We start from the raw sequence: 16,536 nt of genomic DNA, 5'->3' as shown, positions 1-16,536 counted from the left end.
CTTACTACTGGGGCCAGGTGAACCAACGTGGATTTCTTCCCCCAAGGTCAGCAAAACCTAGCACACTGATTTCCCTCTTGTCAGCAGCCAAATTGATCATTTTCTCAGGCTGCCTGAGAAACGCTGATTCCCGAGCCTCAGATGTTCGCAGTGGAAAACTGTCTCTTCTCCTCGATGCCCTGGGGCCTTGTTAAACCTCTCTCTTCAGCTCCAGGAGTCAATGTCCAGTCTCAGGAAGGCCGCATCTCACGATCCATCCAGGGGAGGGAGCAATAATAAAATCCCTGGTGTCACAGTTGGAGTCTCACTGTCTCTCTTTAGGGTGGATGGTTAAAAATTCATGGTTATTTTCAAAGGAGAAAAAAATGCTTAAACTGCTTTCCGACTTGCAAACGTTCCCTTTTTTGATTCAAAATCAAACTTTTGTCTAGACAGGCGAGGGCTTTTTGCTGACATATCTTGCCAGCTCAGAAACCTTGAGGTTTTCCAAATGCAACACCCCCGCCCCTTCCCGGCGGCCAGTCTCCAGCCATGTTCCTTCCAAACACATCCTCTGAGCAGCTCAGAGCAGAGCTAACTGCATGGAAAAGCCCAGGATGGACACTGGCGGTTCTTCCTTTGGCTCAGCCATCTTCCTTAACGAGTTATCTACACTGGCAGCTGCTATGCTAAGTCTCTGGCACAGTCTAGACTTATTGCAGTGTTTGAAGCAGCTATAACAGTCCCCCCATCACCCAACAGCTGCAGCTGTTTCTCCTTCTCCCCTTCTTCTTCCTTCTTGTCTTCTCTTCTATTCCAAGTAATGTGTTCACCGTAGAAAAATGAGAAACTGGATAAGCACGCAGGAGAAAATAAATACCCCATCCTATAATCTTATCCTTCTAAAAATTTTCTCTAAATAGATATACACATGTGTTCCCATATATGACTAAATAAGAATCCCCCAAATTATCCAAAATCCTTGCAGCTTAAGCAACACAAATCTATTGTCTCACAGTTTCTGTGGGTCAAGAATTTGAGAACACCTTGTGTGGGAAGTTGTGGGTCAGCTTCTCTCGTGAAGTTGCAGCTGCAAGTCTCATCTGAAGGCTTGACTGGGGCTGGATGATCTGCTACCAAGATGGCGCACTCACATGGGTGGCAACCTGATGCCAGCTGTTGGCGGGAGACCAGGTGAAATTTGTTTTCATAGGCTGCTTGAATGTCCTCACAATATGGCAGCTGGCTTCTCCCCAAAGTGAGTGATCCAAGGAGGAGCCAAGCAGGAGGGGGAATGACATTTTTGACGTAGTCCCAAAGTCATACTTTATCACTTCCGCCATGTTCTATGGGTCATACAGACCAACCCTGATGCAACGTGAGAGAAAACTACTCAAGGGTGATGAGGCAAGGATATTAGGGGCCATGTTGGTGGTTGGCTACCATTATAAAAATATATAACATCATAGAATATCCATACCTTTTTTCTTTTTACCAAAAAATGGCATTGTAGTCTATATACCAACTTATCAGCCATGTGACTGAGTCACCTTGGAGCAGATGCTCCAGTCCCAGTGAAGGCTTCCAATGCCACTGGAATCCCCAAAATATCTGACTGTGACTTCATGACACATTCTGAACTAGAACTGACCAGCTGAGCCACTCTGATTCCTGACTCCCAGAAACTGTGAGATAATAAACTGTCACTGTGTTAAGCGGCTAAGGTATCTATGACTTGCTGTTTTCTGAATGGGTGTATTATGGTCATCTTTGACGGTAAACAAATATTATTTTATAGCATCTTGTTAGTAGGTCCCTAGGGGGGCAGTTGGAAATGTGTGTTTGTGTGTGAGTGTGTGGAGGGTGATTTTGGTTGTTACCTGAACTGGCAGAAACTCCAAAATTGAGTGGGGGCCAGGTAAGAGAGCAGTGGTAGACATTATTGCTGCCCACCTATATTTCCAGTCTCTTCTTTAGAGTATACGAGGGGGTTACACTTTGCCACCCACCTGAAATTAATTATGAGCCTATGACTTGCTTCTTCTTTTTTTTTTTTTTTTTGCCTCAAAAAGTGACATTTATTCAAAGAAAAAAATGACAAGATGTCCGTCCCTTGACTCCCTTCCCTCCCCCTCCAGTGAAATGTGAGAAAGTGACAGATGTGACTTCCAAGTGGAAGCATTTAATTACCGGTGCTCAGCTTTTTGTTGTTTTAGGCCACTGAGATGAGAGGCATTTTTGTTGCTGTGGCATAACCTAGCTCACCCTGACTAATACAGAGTCCAAGACAGAAGGTGATTCAGGTCTCCTTCAAGGCTGGACCAGGACCCATCTGCTGTCAGAGCCATTCCTTCCTCTTCCCTTGCTCTGCTCTGTGTCTCAGGGGCTTGGCCCTGCAAGCTGTAGTTTGCAGTTTTCCTATCATTTTTGTTTCCACTGGTGGGACTCATGACATATCAGAGGGTGGGAGAAAGGGAGAGGCCAAGATATTTCTTTCCCTTCATTTTTCAGTCAGGCGGCAACTCCAGCAGAAACTACATCTTCTCTTTGTCGTTAACTCCCTCTACGAGGCTCGCCATGCTTCCACCTTCCACCAGGAGACCCCAAGCCTGGGTTGCAGTCATATCACCTCTTCTTTCTGTCCTCTAGCCTAGGGGTGTCGGTCACCCCCTGCCGTTAGTAATCTCTGCTTTCCTCACCATCCCGTTTGGTTTCTCAGATTTTCCATTCTTTGGGTAACCGACTCTCTGCGTTAAAATCTCTTGATTTCAAACACCCAGAGTACCTTCTGTTCCCACAATTGGGCCCTGACTGATACCTGGACTCTGAGCCGGGGCCTATAGAAAGACAGGGGATGCGGCAAAGAGTGATGCAGATATGGGTCTGCCCCATGAGGACCCACACTCTGATGGGGCAGACAGACTCACAGGGCGACTCCTCCAAGAAGGGGCATTACAGAGCCCTGGGGATTCTAATACAGTCTTGGAGGTCTGGAAAGGCTGAGATCTGGAGGGTAAACAGGAGTTAGGCATCTGGGAAGTTTCTGGTATTCCCAAGCCGGGAGGCAGGGGCCAGCCCCTTTGCTGATTACCATTAGTAGCATCAGTTGGCAGGGCATGGTTGGGCCGCCCCCTGCCCTCCCTGTTTCCTGGCACTGGTGCTCATTTGGCTTCCAGCGATTGATTGCCATTTGCACTCAATCTGGGAGATTTGGATCCAACCGCAAACATGTCTGAGCACCTGTTGGCTCTACAGATAAAGTGGCTGTGACTCCAAGAGGGATATCATCATCAGGTTGATTTGGGGCTCTTTTAAGAAAATGCCTGGAGAATCTGGGGAGATTGACCCATCTATCCATCTTCTCTTTCCTTACACGTGTCCTGAACACCTGTTCAGGGCCCAGAACTCTGCCTGGCACTGGCATGGGAGGCAGCCACATAATCAAGTAAAACATTCTTCCTTTTTTGGAAGAACACATAGTCTGATGGGGGAGGAAGCAGCCACAGAGAAAATAATTACGATTTATTTCTCAAAGCACATAAGGAATGAAGAGGAGGGAGTGAATGACTACCTAAGTCATCAGAAAAGGTTTCTCAGAGGAAGTGACATGGAACAGGGTACTGAGGGATGAGTAGGAGTTTGCCAGCTGGAAGAAGATAAAATATTCCAAGCAATGGAAATAGCACATGCAAAAGTATAAAGCTGAGAATAAAATAAATAAGTAAATAAGACATGGTAAACGTGTTATAGTCAGAGACTTGTGAGCTGAAGTGTAGGGTGCTCAAAGTGTAGGGTACATGGTTGGGAGTGTATGAGAAGAGGGAGAGAGGGTATGATAGGGCCAGATGGTAAATGGCCTTAAACAGTGAGCTAAAGAGTTTGGATCTAATTATATTAGGAGATTAGAATAGGGAAGGGCTATATCCAGATCTGTATTTACAAAGACCAATATGGCTGTTAAAGCTTCATTTATTTATTCAAAAAGTATACATTGAGTGCTACCATATGTCAGGCATTCTTGCTAGGTATTAGGAATAGCAGTGAACAAGACAAGCAAGCACCCTATCCTTCTGCAGTTCAATCTAGTGTAGGAGACAATATTATATACAACCTAATTATATATAATATATATATTTATTTCTATAAATAAATACATATAATATTTATTATATTATTATTATATGATGTTATATATAATATATGTAATAATATATTATTATATAATAAATAATATTATTTATCTATCTATCTATCTATCTATCTATATATATATATAGTGGTGCTAAGTGCTATGAAGGAAAAGAAAAAGGCAATGTGATAGTGAGTGCTGAGGGCTATTTAGAGAGTCCATAGCTGGTCTAGGGTGATCTGGGGCCTGGGAGGGTATTCCAGGAAGAAGTTCCTTTGAGACAAAGTTACTGTGTGTGGAAGAACATGGGACTGAATGGGGGACAGACTGGAAGTAATGGGAACTGAGGTGAATATGTAGAGAGGGATGGGGAGGTTTAGGAGACAGGGAAGGTGATACACTCAGGGTCGGACATACCTAGTTTATGCCACCTATCCCAGAGACACACTATGTGTTCATCTAGCCCTAGTGTGTTTTTCTCCTGGACGTACAGCTAGACTACAGTCCCCAATCTCCCTTGTAGTTAAGTGGGATCGGGTGACGAGTTTTGTCCAGTGGGATACGGGCAAGAATGACCTGGGTCCCTTCCAGGCCAGGCCTCTAAAACCTCCCACATAATCTTCCATGCCTTCCCTTTGCTCACCTTTGCTTCCCTTGAGCATCCAGGAGCCAGGTGCTCAAGGTCCAGCAGAGGACTCTGATGCCCGAGAACATGTCTTCTGAACGATGATATCGAGGACCAGATAATACTTTGATGCGGAGGACTGTCCCACATACTGTAGGGTACGTACGAGCATCCCTGGCTTCTACCAATGAGATGCCAGATTTCCCTGCCTCTAGTTTCAGCAACCAGAACCATATCTAGATGCTGCCAGATGTCCCTGTGTGAGAACCACTGTCCTAGAAGATAAGGCACAAGCTGCCGGGGTCCCTGAATGACTGTGTGGGGGCAGAGCTCACCCTGCTGATCCTCACTGGACTGTGACGTGAATGAGAAATAAACCTTCGCTGCGTTAAGCCACAGAGATCTGGGGGTTATTTGTTACAACAGCTTCACCTACCCTGATACGCCATTCCCACCTGGAGTTCAGATAGGTCTGGGCTAGAGTTACAGACTTAGGAGTTATCATCAATCAAAGCTGTGAGAGCACCTGAGATCACCAAGATAGTGAGATGAGAAAGGGCCCTGAATGCTCAGGATTAGGCAATTTTAGGATATGACCAAAGGAGGAGGAGAGATTCTCCAAAGGAGGCTGACGGCAGGAGGTCAGAGGACATCCAGGAGAGAGTGATGCCGTGGATGCTGATGGGAGAAAGATTGGGAGCCCAGCAGGAAGGTGGGTAACAGAAATGGGCTTGGGTTGATGGCTATTAGGTGAATGTTAAATGTAGAGATTTAAGAATCAGGACAAATGAGTACCAATCAACGTGGAAGAAAGCCATCGAAAGGTCAGGTAGCTGGTCCCAGCCTTGACACACTCCTTCGTTCTGGAGGCAAACCACCCCACTCTCTAAGCTTTGTATCTTTTTCCATTAAAGACTATTCTTTCCAACCCTGCAGGATAAACAAAGCAACATCTACATAAGGCTTTAATCTGGCTCCCACCCAACTTCAGCCCAACCCTGGCCCCCAATGAAAGGTGTTGTATAAACAAAAAATACTGTCATTCCAATGTGCTGGATGAGTGTTTGATAGAGATCAGAGGAAGGCCGGGACCCCTAATGGCCACTGCAGTCGGGGTGGGGGGGGGGGGAGGCCTCATTCCATCTTTGTGTTTCAAGAAAAGTTTGTGAAGGGAGCCATGTAACAGAGACTCGCTGGAATGGTTTAAAAAAATGAAGGAAATTCCCCATTTCCTGGTTGTAAGAAAATATGGGTGGGACGAGCCTTAAGCGAGCTGATCATGGTTCGGACTTTGAAGTCAGATGAATGACAATGATCTCCAAGCCAGGAACACAATGTAATGAACTCACCCTGCTTTTCCATGAGAAACAAAACCACTGAAGGCGCCTGGAGTTGGAAAACAAAGGCTCTTAAAGTTGGAAGGCCTTGGGGAGGAAGACTTAGGGGTGCTCTTGAGCTGTGACTAATGGGGAATGAAGATATAGGGCTACTGGACCAAAGTAGGGGACTCATGCTAGATTTTGCAGTGATGTCTCCATAGCTGCTGTTTAATTTAGCCTCGATGGATGGCCTAGTGTGTTTCTGGGCCTGGATCTGGGTCTGTCAATATAGAGATCAAGGAGAAAGTTCACCATCTAATGGGATAGTCAGGACACTTGATTCCTTTATTCTTTCTTTCCTTTCTTCCTTTTCTACAACAATATTTATTGACGTGCCAGGCTCTGGGCAATGGGCTGTGATGGTGAACATGGCAGGCTGGTTCTGCCTTCGCGGAGGCTGAGGCTTACCTGGGAAGACAGAACAGTAAAAGAGCCACATGGTGATGTGTGTTAAGGGCTATGACGGGGAAAGCACAGAGGACATGGGTGCTCACAGTAGAAGCATGGGGGGGGGGGGTGGGGGCAGTGAAAGTTGGGCAATAATAAAGTAGGCAGAAGTCAGGATTGACCCCAGAGAGGAAGTCAGGTTTCAAAGACAGAGGAGGGAATGGTGCTTAAGCTGGGTTTTGAAGGGTGAAGAGGAGCTGCCAGGTAGACAGGATGAGAGAAGGGCATTCCAGGAAGAGGGAACAGCAATGCAAAGGCATGGGGGCTTGAGAGAGTGCCGTTTGTGGCAACTACCGATAACTCAGGACTGCTGGGGAAGGAAGTTCAGGAAACGATGGGAGAGGAGTCCAGTACAACAAACAGGGTCAGATCAAGAAGGGCCTTTTAGACCAAATTGTGAAGTTTGTTCTGAAGGTGATAGGGAGCCATTGAAGGATTGTGAGCAGGGAAGTGATGTGATCAGATATGGGTTTTGGCAAATTGCGCTCTAGCCCCCGAGTAGAGGACAGCCTGGAAGGGTTAGACTAGAGAGATGAGTCTGGAGACAGCATCCCAGACAACTCCGGGGAAAGGCTGTATGGCTGAGGCTTGGGTTAACTGAGTTTCAGTTCTTGCCATTGCACATAAAAATATGCAACCACGAGTCAGGTGGTCAAAGTCACTGCTGGGTGGTTTACTGGTCATCTGGGATTAGAGGGGGGTTGAGAATAAATCTGCTACTCAGTCTCTCTGGTGAGTGATACGGTTTTGTGCACACATGTGCGTGTGAGCCTGGGCGTTTCCGCCTAGAGGCACACGGAGGAGAGACCAACTTCAAAGGTGAAAGTAACCTTGAGGAAGGTCTTACAAACTGCAGCTTCCAAAGGAGGTGGAAGCAAAGCTTATTGGTGAAGAGCATAAGTCTTGATGACAAATAGACCTAACCCTTGTTTATTAATAGTTGTACAACTTTGGGGGAACCCTCTTCCTCTTTCTGAGCCTCAATTTCCCTCATCTGTATAATGGGCATAAAAGTGGCACAAAGTAAGGGCTCATTTGGTATTTCCTGCAAGGGTTAGATATGTGCAGTCTTGGGAAACAAGACTTTGGCTTTTCTTTGAGTTTCTCTTCATTGCCCTTCTCAGTTTTCTTATGTCACCATCATTTTTTTCCCTGTCAGATCTCACTCAAGTTGTCAACCATGCTGGGGCATGTTCTGTTAGAGTGAGGTGTTGAATTCAGTCGGCGCCTTTTCAGTCTGTATCAGCCAAGTTTCTCTAGTGAAATAAACCAATAGGGGGTGTATATGTTTGTGTGTGTGTGTGTGTGTGTGTGTGTGTGTGTGTGTGTATTGAAAGATTTATTTTAAGGCAGTGGCTCACACAGTTGTGGGCACTAGCAAGCCCAGACTTACAGGCTGGAAACTTTTAGGCAGGACTTAATGCTACAGTTTTGATTCAGAATTTACCACAATGTGGTAGAAAGGATATGGAATTTTAAAAAGGAACTGTAAGTCCATGACGAGCTCACAACCCAGCCCAACAGAAATGGGGTCATACGTGTACCAAAGGACACACCCTAGGATGCTTTTAGCTGCAAATGACTTGAAACAACTTAAATACCCACCAACAGCACAATGGATAGATTAATAGTGGTATCACGTCCCAGGGGAATATTAGATAGCAGTGAAAATGAAATGCAGCTCCGTCAACTTGGATAAATCACACACACATAATATAGAGAAAAACTATCCAGACACAGAAGAATAAAGCTCTATGATTCCGTTTATTTAAAGTTCAAACGTACAAGTTAAAACTATGGGGAAGTAGTCAGAATAGGGGCCACCTTTGGGAAGGGATAATGACCAGGAGGGTGGGACTGAGTGAGGCTGTGGGGACACTTGCAGTGTTCTATGCTTCCATCTTGATGGTGGTGACAGGGGTATGTTGATTTTTGTCAAAACTGAGCTGTTTCAATGCTTAAATGCATTCACTTTACTGTTTGCATGTTTCCTTTCGTTTAAAAGTTTAAACGAAGAATAACATTATGTTGGCAAGCAACACACGTCTGGGGAACAGATCTGGCTTCTTCCTGCTCCACTTGTACAGGGGAGGGCATGTCCACTTTACAGACGGGGAAACTGAGGCTTGGGGTGTGGCTGACTTTCTTAGGGGTCACCTCAAAAGCCATCATCAACTGGAGGGCTAAGCGTGCCATTCTAACAGTTTCTGTGTCACCTCACCTGGTGTTTGTTTCAATTCCCGTTTGAATATTTTGTCTATTACAATCTATTTAGAAATACCTGGATGAACCCAAGAAGTTTGATCACCAAATGGATTTTGTATTTTTCCTTCACCTGAGTCAGGGTTTCTTCACCTCATCCCTCTCCACATTTGGCGCTTGGTAATTCTTTGTGGTGGGGACTGGAGGTGTTCAGCAGCATTCCTGGCCTCTTATCACTAGGTGCCTGTCACACCCCCACCCGCAGTAGTGACAAAACTGTCTCCAGATATTGCCAAATGTCCCTGGGGAGGGGGGCAAAATCACCCCCAGGTGAGAGGTACTGACTGAGAGAGTGGGGCTCCTTGAGGGCTTGAACGAGGTTAGATTCATCTCTGTATCTGGCATGCAATAGGTACTCGATAATTGTTAGCTGAATATAAACCAAAAAAGCATGTCTGTGCAAGGTCTGGGCACAGTCTCCAGAAAGTGGGGTGCAGTTGCCTCACAGACCGCCACACACGTGCGTGTGGCCCTTGTCTTGGGTAAGTGATTAAACGTCTCCTTACTTAGGTTCCTCATTTGTAAAGTTGGCATTAGAATGGTGTCTGTTGCTTATCGTTTTTGTGTGTGGGTTGAGGGGATAACTAAGCCCATGCCTCACTGTGTGCGGATTAATCAGGGAAAGCTGTTTTAATTGGGTACCATGTGAGTGAGAGCTGAGTGATCAGGTGAGTTACAAATAAAACTGAAGTTGAGGGGCTTCCCTGGTGGCGCAGTGGTTGAGAGTCCGCCTGCCGATGCAGGGGACGCGGGTTCGTGCCCCGGTCCGGGAAGATCCCACATGCCGCGGAGCGGCTGCGCCCGTGAGCCATGGCCGCTGAGCCTGCGCGTCCGGAGCCTGTGCTCCGCAACGGGAGAGGCCACAGCAGTGAGAGGCCCGCGTACCGCAAAAAAAAAAAAACCCACAAAAAACTGAAGTTGAGATTCTTGCCTCCAAAGAAAAAGATATCAGTCCAATCCAGTGAGACCTTGCCCTTAAAAAGTCGTTGCAAAGGGCTTTTGTGTCATTTTGCTCACTGATGTCCTGAGGGCAGACATTTTTGTCTCACATGGCAGAGGAAGGAATGGAGGTCCAGGAATTTCAGGGAGTCAGTCAGGTCAATTAACTCAGCCTGTCAGTATGTGGTCTCCTTCCTTCTTCTGAACCTTACTGAACACATATAGGAAGACATCAGAGGGGTACCCTGAGCCGTGGCCAGGGAGGAGCCTGTCCCGGGTAGCAGCCAGTGCAACGGTGTGTGGTGGTGGGGTGACATCTGTTCTTCATGCACGCCCAGCACCCACGCTGCCTTCTTCTGGTAATAGCACCCCGATTTTCCCTCCAGATACTATCCCTCCCCACAATTTCATCATCCAAGAAGAATGTTCCAGATTTGGCCAGTCAGCACATTCCATTCCCTGGACCCCAGTGATAGGTTCAGGGATGGTTATGTGACTCAAGACAGTCCAATGGGAACCAACACTCCTTGGATTCTGGTGTGAGTACTGGGGAAGAAGAGCTCTCTTTTTCATTGGAGTTGCTGAACTGGTAAGACATCTGTTGGGAGCTTCTGGTGGGCACCTTGCCACCCTGAGAGATGGGCCTGCCTACAAATGAAGCCAATACACGCAGACCTGAGAGGTGGAGAGGGACTGGCTTAAGCCAATCTGAGTTGGTTTCTGTCTGGACTAGGCAGTATCTGTCTGTTCCCACACCCCCATCAGCACCTCATGGGGTGAGGACAGGAGAGTGAGGATGCTGGGAAAGCGAGTGACAAGGGTTCATTCTAGGTTTTTTTTTTTTTTTTTTTTTTGTGGTACACGGGCTTCTCACTGTTGTGGCCTCTCCCGTTGCGGAGCACAGGCACCGGACGCGCAGGCCCAGCGGCCACGGCTCATGGGCCCAGCCGCTCCACGGCATGTGGGATCTTCCCAGACTTGGGCACGAACCCGTGCTCCCTGCATCGATAGGCGGACTCTCAACCACTATGCCACCAGGGAAGCCCTAGGTTTTTTGACACTGCCTGGTTAGGACACTGGTAAAAATGACCTGAACTCACCAGATACCACTAAACATTAGAAGGTGTATCTCCTACCCCACACCCACATTGTCCTCCAGACCTCAGTTTTTCTTTCCACAAAATGGGTATGCCTGTGCAGTGCAGCCATCCTGGTTGAGCAGCATGTTAATTTCTACTAATTATTTGTCTATATCTGCTCCTGACCTTCAGTCTCCTAACAGTAAGAAGATAGCTAAGGTGTTAGGCACTCGGTATACATTAGGAAACGTGGTAAGCACTTTGCCAACATCAAATACTTCCCTGAATTCTCAGGGCACTTACTCTATGAAGAAGATGCTATGGCTATCCTCATTTTATATATATATGCAGAAACTAGCCTGGGAAGGAAGGGCATGGCCAATTTCACATGGGCTGCTCTGTGGAGGTGAGCCGGGACTAGTCTTAATGAGATCTTGCTTCCAAATTGGCACCGCGTTGCAGATTCCAAAAGGCTTTCCTCTTCTCCTTTGGTCCTCGCCTGATATTTTTGAACTGGTTGTTTATTCTCGTTGGACAGATGTGGAAACTAAAGTCCATCAAGGGGCAGGGAACTTGACCAAGTCTACAGAGAGGAGGAGGACTGTGATGATACATGAAATCCCGTAGGGAGCCCTCCTGTAGGTCACAATTACATACATTTTAGGAGAGGGTGGCGCGATTCTTATCCCCATTTTACAGGTGAGGAAACTGAGGCTTACAGAATGAAGTCACTTTACCCAAGTTACATAGCTAATTATGATGGAGTCGGGGTTTGCATCCAGGCAGTTGGATGTCACAGCCTGTTCTTTTAAGCACTGTCCTATGCCGTCTCTTCAGAAATAGAATCTGAAGCCGGTCTGAGACTGCTAGACCACTCTCTCCCATTATTTTGAGAGAAACGCAGTAAGGGGAGAGCAGAGGGAGAATGTCCTAACTTCTTTGTTCCCCACTTGGCAGCCCCCTCCGGCTCAGGTAAATAGAAGCGATTCCATCATTGTTTGTCCCTAGTCCTAATGACTTTCGTCTTTGTGTCTTCGGAGCCAGACCTCACCCCTGGGAAGCTGGCCTGGGGCCTGAGAGGCACCAGCCGCCTCTGTGAACAATGGCCTTTGTTCTTCACACTTTCCCTATCAAAGCCTCGCAGCAGGGATGGCCTTCAGAGGCGATGAACGCTGTGATAATTCCTGTGCCAGAGCTGGGGAGGGGAGAGCAGGAAAGGAGGGGTCAGGTGTAACTTTGACCCAGTTAAGTCACTCTGGGGTCCGCTGTCATCCTGTGTTGGTGGGAATAAACTCTCTGAATAGCTTTGGGGTGATTAGCTCATCAAGCCTTGTGTGAATTGTTCTCGTGTTATCTTCTGGGGAGTGGCGAGTCTGGAAATGATATTGGTGGACAGGGAATTTCAGTGACAACAACAATAGTAACAGTGATGGTGGTGGTGAGGATGCTCGCTGTGTTTATCGTTCACTTACTGTGTTCCAGGCACTCTAAGTATTGCATATACAGTAGCATTTAATTCTAACAACAACCCTGTAAGGTAAAGCAATTATTATTATGCATATTTTTAGAGGAGGACAAAGGAGAATCTGGGGAGTAAGTAACTTGCCCAAGGTCACTGAGCTGGGCCTGGAACCGAGGTCTAAGTGACTCCAGAGCCCGTGCGCTTAACCACTAGGTTCAAGTGGGCCTTTGTAAGAAAGAACGGAGCAGGGACACGGAGAGCAGGCACACTTGGCTTCTGCTTTTAGCCATCCCTGCAGCCTTGGGCTGGTGGCCTCTAATTGCTGAGCCTCCTTCCTCACCTGTAAAATGGGGAGTCCTGATGCTTGCATACTAGTCAGAGTCTCTGCAAGAAATAGAATCTACCCTGGATCGTTCAAACTGTGAGAGTTTCATCAAGGGGTGACTTAGAGAGGGGTGGCCAGAAGTGAACAAACGAGGGACGCTAAGACTCCCGGAGTCTGGCAACAGTGGGGCGCTGTCACCCTCTGTAGGTTGAAGGAGCAAGGCGTAAGGAAATGAGGTTTCAGGAGCCCAGAGAGGGCTGGGGTGGCGGTGGGTGAGCCAGCTGGTAGGAGCTGCAGTGGGGAGGGGCATAACCCCTGCCAGTGATGTGATCCCGAATTAGAGAGAAAACAGGGAAGAGCCTCTTTCCAGCCTCTTTCCTTTTACCCCTTGACCTTTGGGCACTGCCTCCCATTGGATGATCCCAACCGGAAACCAGAGCACATGGGATACTGGGAAATGTAGTCCATAGGGATAGAGGTCAGGTTCTGGGGCACAGAGCAGGACAGAGAAGGGTGAAGGATAGGGGGAGAGGACAAATGGAGAGTAAGCAAGTCCCACCTTCCAAGGTCCTCATGAAAAGGCAATAAGGTGACTCGTGTCAACACCTGTTCTGTAGGAGAACAAATCCGCAACGAATCCGTTCAGTTTTGTTACAGGATGAGGCATGGTGGTCCTTGTTAGCACTCAAAAGTATTCTCTCTTCACGGGAAGCAAAGCTGTGTCCTGGAAGAGGGTGTGGATTCTGGAGCCAGACGGCTTTTATCCAAATCCTGCTCTCCTGTCTACTAGTTGTATGATCCCAGGGAATTCATTTAAATGCCTTGTGCCTCAGTTTCCTCGTCTGTAACATGAGCAGTACCTACATCTCACAGGGGCTTGGGAAGGATTGAATGAGTTAAACATGGGAAGCTCTTAGAAGAATGTCTGGCCACTGCTCAGTCCTCAATAAATGCTGGCTCTTAGGATATTTCTAGATGCTTACTTTCAAGAAGGGCTGTCAGACAAATCATCTAAGAACAGAGTGATGTGTTTTCTCAGTCTAAGAAGTAGATATTGATTAGGGAGCAGAGACAGGAAGCCTGTTTCAATCAAGTGGGTCCAGGAAGGCCTCTCTGAGGAGGTGACACTTGAGCTGAGACCTGGAAGATGAGTGGGAAGCCTCCGGGCCTGAGGAATAGAGGTCCAGGCAGCAGGAATAGCAGGTGCAAAGGCCCTGAAGCAAAAACAACTTTGGATGTTCAAGGAACGCCAAGAAGACTATTGAGACAGGGGGTGAGATTAGAAGTCAAGATCAGAGAGGTGGCAGGGGCCATGGAGGCCAGAGTAAGGAATTTGGATTTTCTTCCAGTGAGACAATAAGCTCCTGGAAGCATGTTATGCTGGGAAGGGATATGATTCTATGTATTCGTCTGGACCTTTGCAAGAAGCACGTACCGAGATGGGATTAAACGTGCAGGGATTTAACTAGGGGAAGTGCCTGTTTGAGAGCAAGTAGAGATAGCCAGAACAGGCAGGGAGAGCTGCTGAACTTCAGTGCAGGTCTGATTCTGAGTGAGGAGACAGGGAGAAGAGGCCGGCTGGCAGCACCCCTGGCTGCCACGCAGACTGAGGAAGATTCAGGAAAGCCGTAGGGAGGCCTAGAGCTGTCAGAGGAACTCCATGTCTCCCTGGAACAGACCTGCCTTAGCATCCTTGTCAATTTTAGACATTGGCTTAAACGTGGCCCCCAGGAGCCACGGCCCGTGGGAACTGTGGTCTCCCAGCAAATGCAGGGTGGCTTTCAGAGCCCAGCAGCTGGGGCCCTCAGCTCACCGTGCTCCTGCAGTTGTTGGTCTAGAGATGCATTCTCATGTTACCCTCTCCAACTTGCATTTTCGACTTGCACTTGGGCTATGCCAAGAAGACCGGCTGGGAAGGTGGGCGAGAGACACGCTGATGACCACTGAGAGCTCTGGCTCCAAAGGCCCAAGCAGGAGGGACTGAGCGGGCGACCCAGATGGAACTTGGTGGGAGGCCAGACAGAGGTGTGCGCCTCCCAGTGAGTCAGGCCCTGCCTGGCTCCATCCCTGCCCGCCCAGCCTACGACACCCCCTAGGTCCCCTGTCTCCCCGGAGGAAGCTAGGCCTGTAGCCTGGCTTCCTGCTATTATGCCGTTTTTTGCAACCTGGACTTGATTTAGGTGTTACGTTATGGCTAAGAATATGCCCTGACACTTGAAAGGAACTTTTATTATTGTCCTAATTTGTGAAGAATTAGTTGTTACTATTTTTTTTCTCCTTCCCTTCTCCCCTTTCTTCTCTGCAGGGTCAGGCCGGAGCCCTGTTATTGTTGTTAAATTTAGATCTGGAACTATATTGGGCCCGGCCTGGTGTCCCTGTGCTTTCACTTCTTAAAACAGGAAGGAAGGCCCCAGCTGGGGACTTTTGGAGAGCCAAGGAGCTGCTCTGAAGGCCTCAGGGAAATGCTTTCAGTGGAAACCACTAGATGTGCGTAGGAGGGACCGGATTCGGAGAGTGTCTTTGCGTGGTTGAGTTGAAAGATTTTTCCCCCTGACCTGTGGATACCCCAGTGAGCCAGACCTCTTATCATGGTAGGTGGGAGCCTTACAGAGCCCCAGCTCTGGGGCTTCCCTGGTGGTACAGTGGTTAAGAATCTGCCTGCCAATGCAGGGGACATGGGTTTGAGCCCCGGGCCAGGAAGATCCCACATGCCGTGGAGCAACTAAGCCCAGGTGCCACAACTACTGAGCCTGCGTGCCACAACTACTGAAGGCCACGCGCCTAGAGCCCATGCTCCGCAACAAGAGAAGCCACCACAACGAGAAGCCCACACACCGCAACGAAGACCCAACGCAGCCAAAAATAAATAAATAAATTTATTAAAAAAAAAATCTCAGCTCTGCCACTTTCTAGCTGTATGATTTGGGACAGGTAACATCTGCTCAGCTTCCTCCTTGCCTCAGTTTCTCCATCTGTAAAATGGGTATAATGATGTTACCAACTGGTTTGCTTGAACAACAGAAATGTATTCTCTCACAGTTCAGGGGGTTAGAAGCTGAAGATCAAGGCATGTGCAGGGCTGTGCTCCTTCTGAAAGCACTAGGGAAGGATGTGTTTCTGGCCTCTCTCTTAGCATCTAGTAGTTTCTTAGCTTGTGACAGCACAACTCTGATCTTCACATCTTGTCGTCCCTATGTGCATGCCTGTGTCCAGACTTCTTCTGGTAAGGATGCCGGTCATGTTGGATTAGAGGCCCAGCTACTACTCCAGCATGACCTCATCTTCACTGATTATATCAGCAATGCCCCTATTTCCAAATAAGGTCACAGGCTGAGGTACTGAGGGGTCAGGACTTCAACCTATGAAATTTGGGGTGGGGGGGACATCATTCAACTCATAACAAGAGGAAATAGGCACCTTGTCATAAGGTATTTTGTCCAAAATGAACACAGCTAGTAAGTGGTAGAGCCAGGATTTGAACCCCGGACAGTCGTATTTCATAGCTCACACACAGAACCATGACACTGAAGGCATCGGTGAACCTGAGTGCTCAGAACCAGGTCCGAGTAGTGTGTGCTTGCTTTGAGTTGACTAGAAGAGGATGATTCAGGGTATTGAAGGAGGAGACGGAGAGGCAGATGACGGACATCTGAAGGGTTGGCTCTTCTTTGACACACAAATGAAAGGAGGAAAGTGCTTGCTCTGAGGAGGCAGCGAGAGGAGGGTGCAGAGTTGATGGAGACCGGCAGGTGGCACCTCCCCTCCCCCACTCTCTCCCCCCTCCCCCTTCCCTTCCCGCCCCCTTCCACCTGGACAGACAGCGTGAGGCAGCTGTCCTCTGAGGGGGAACAGAGCTAACGGAGGATGCTGAGAACGGCAGATAAATCGCTCTTTCTAGGACTTTATAGAT

Source organism: Stenella coeruleoalba, assembly GCF_951394435.1.
Source record: "Stenella coeruleoalba genome assembly, chromosome: 14".
NCBI lineage: Eukaryota > Metazoa > Chordata > Mammalia > Artiodactyla > Delphinidae > Stenella > Stenella coeruleoalba.
Note: the sequence above shows the minus strand (reverse complement) of the source record.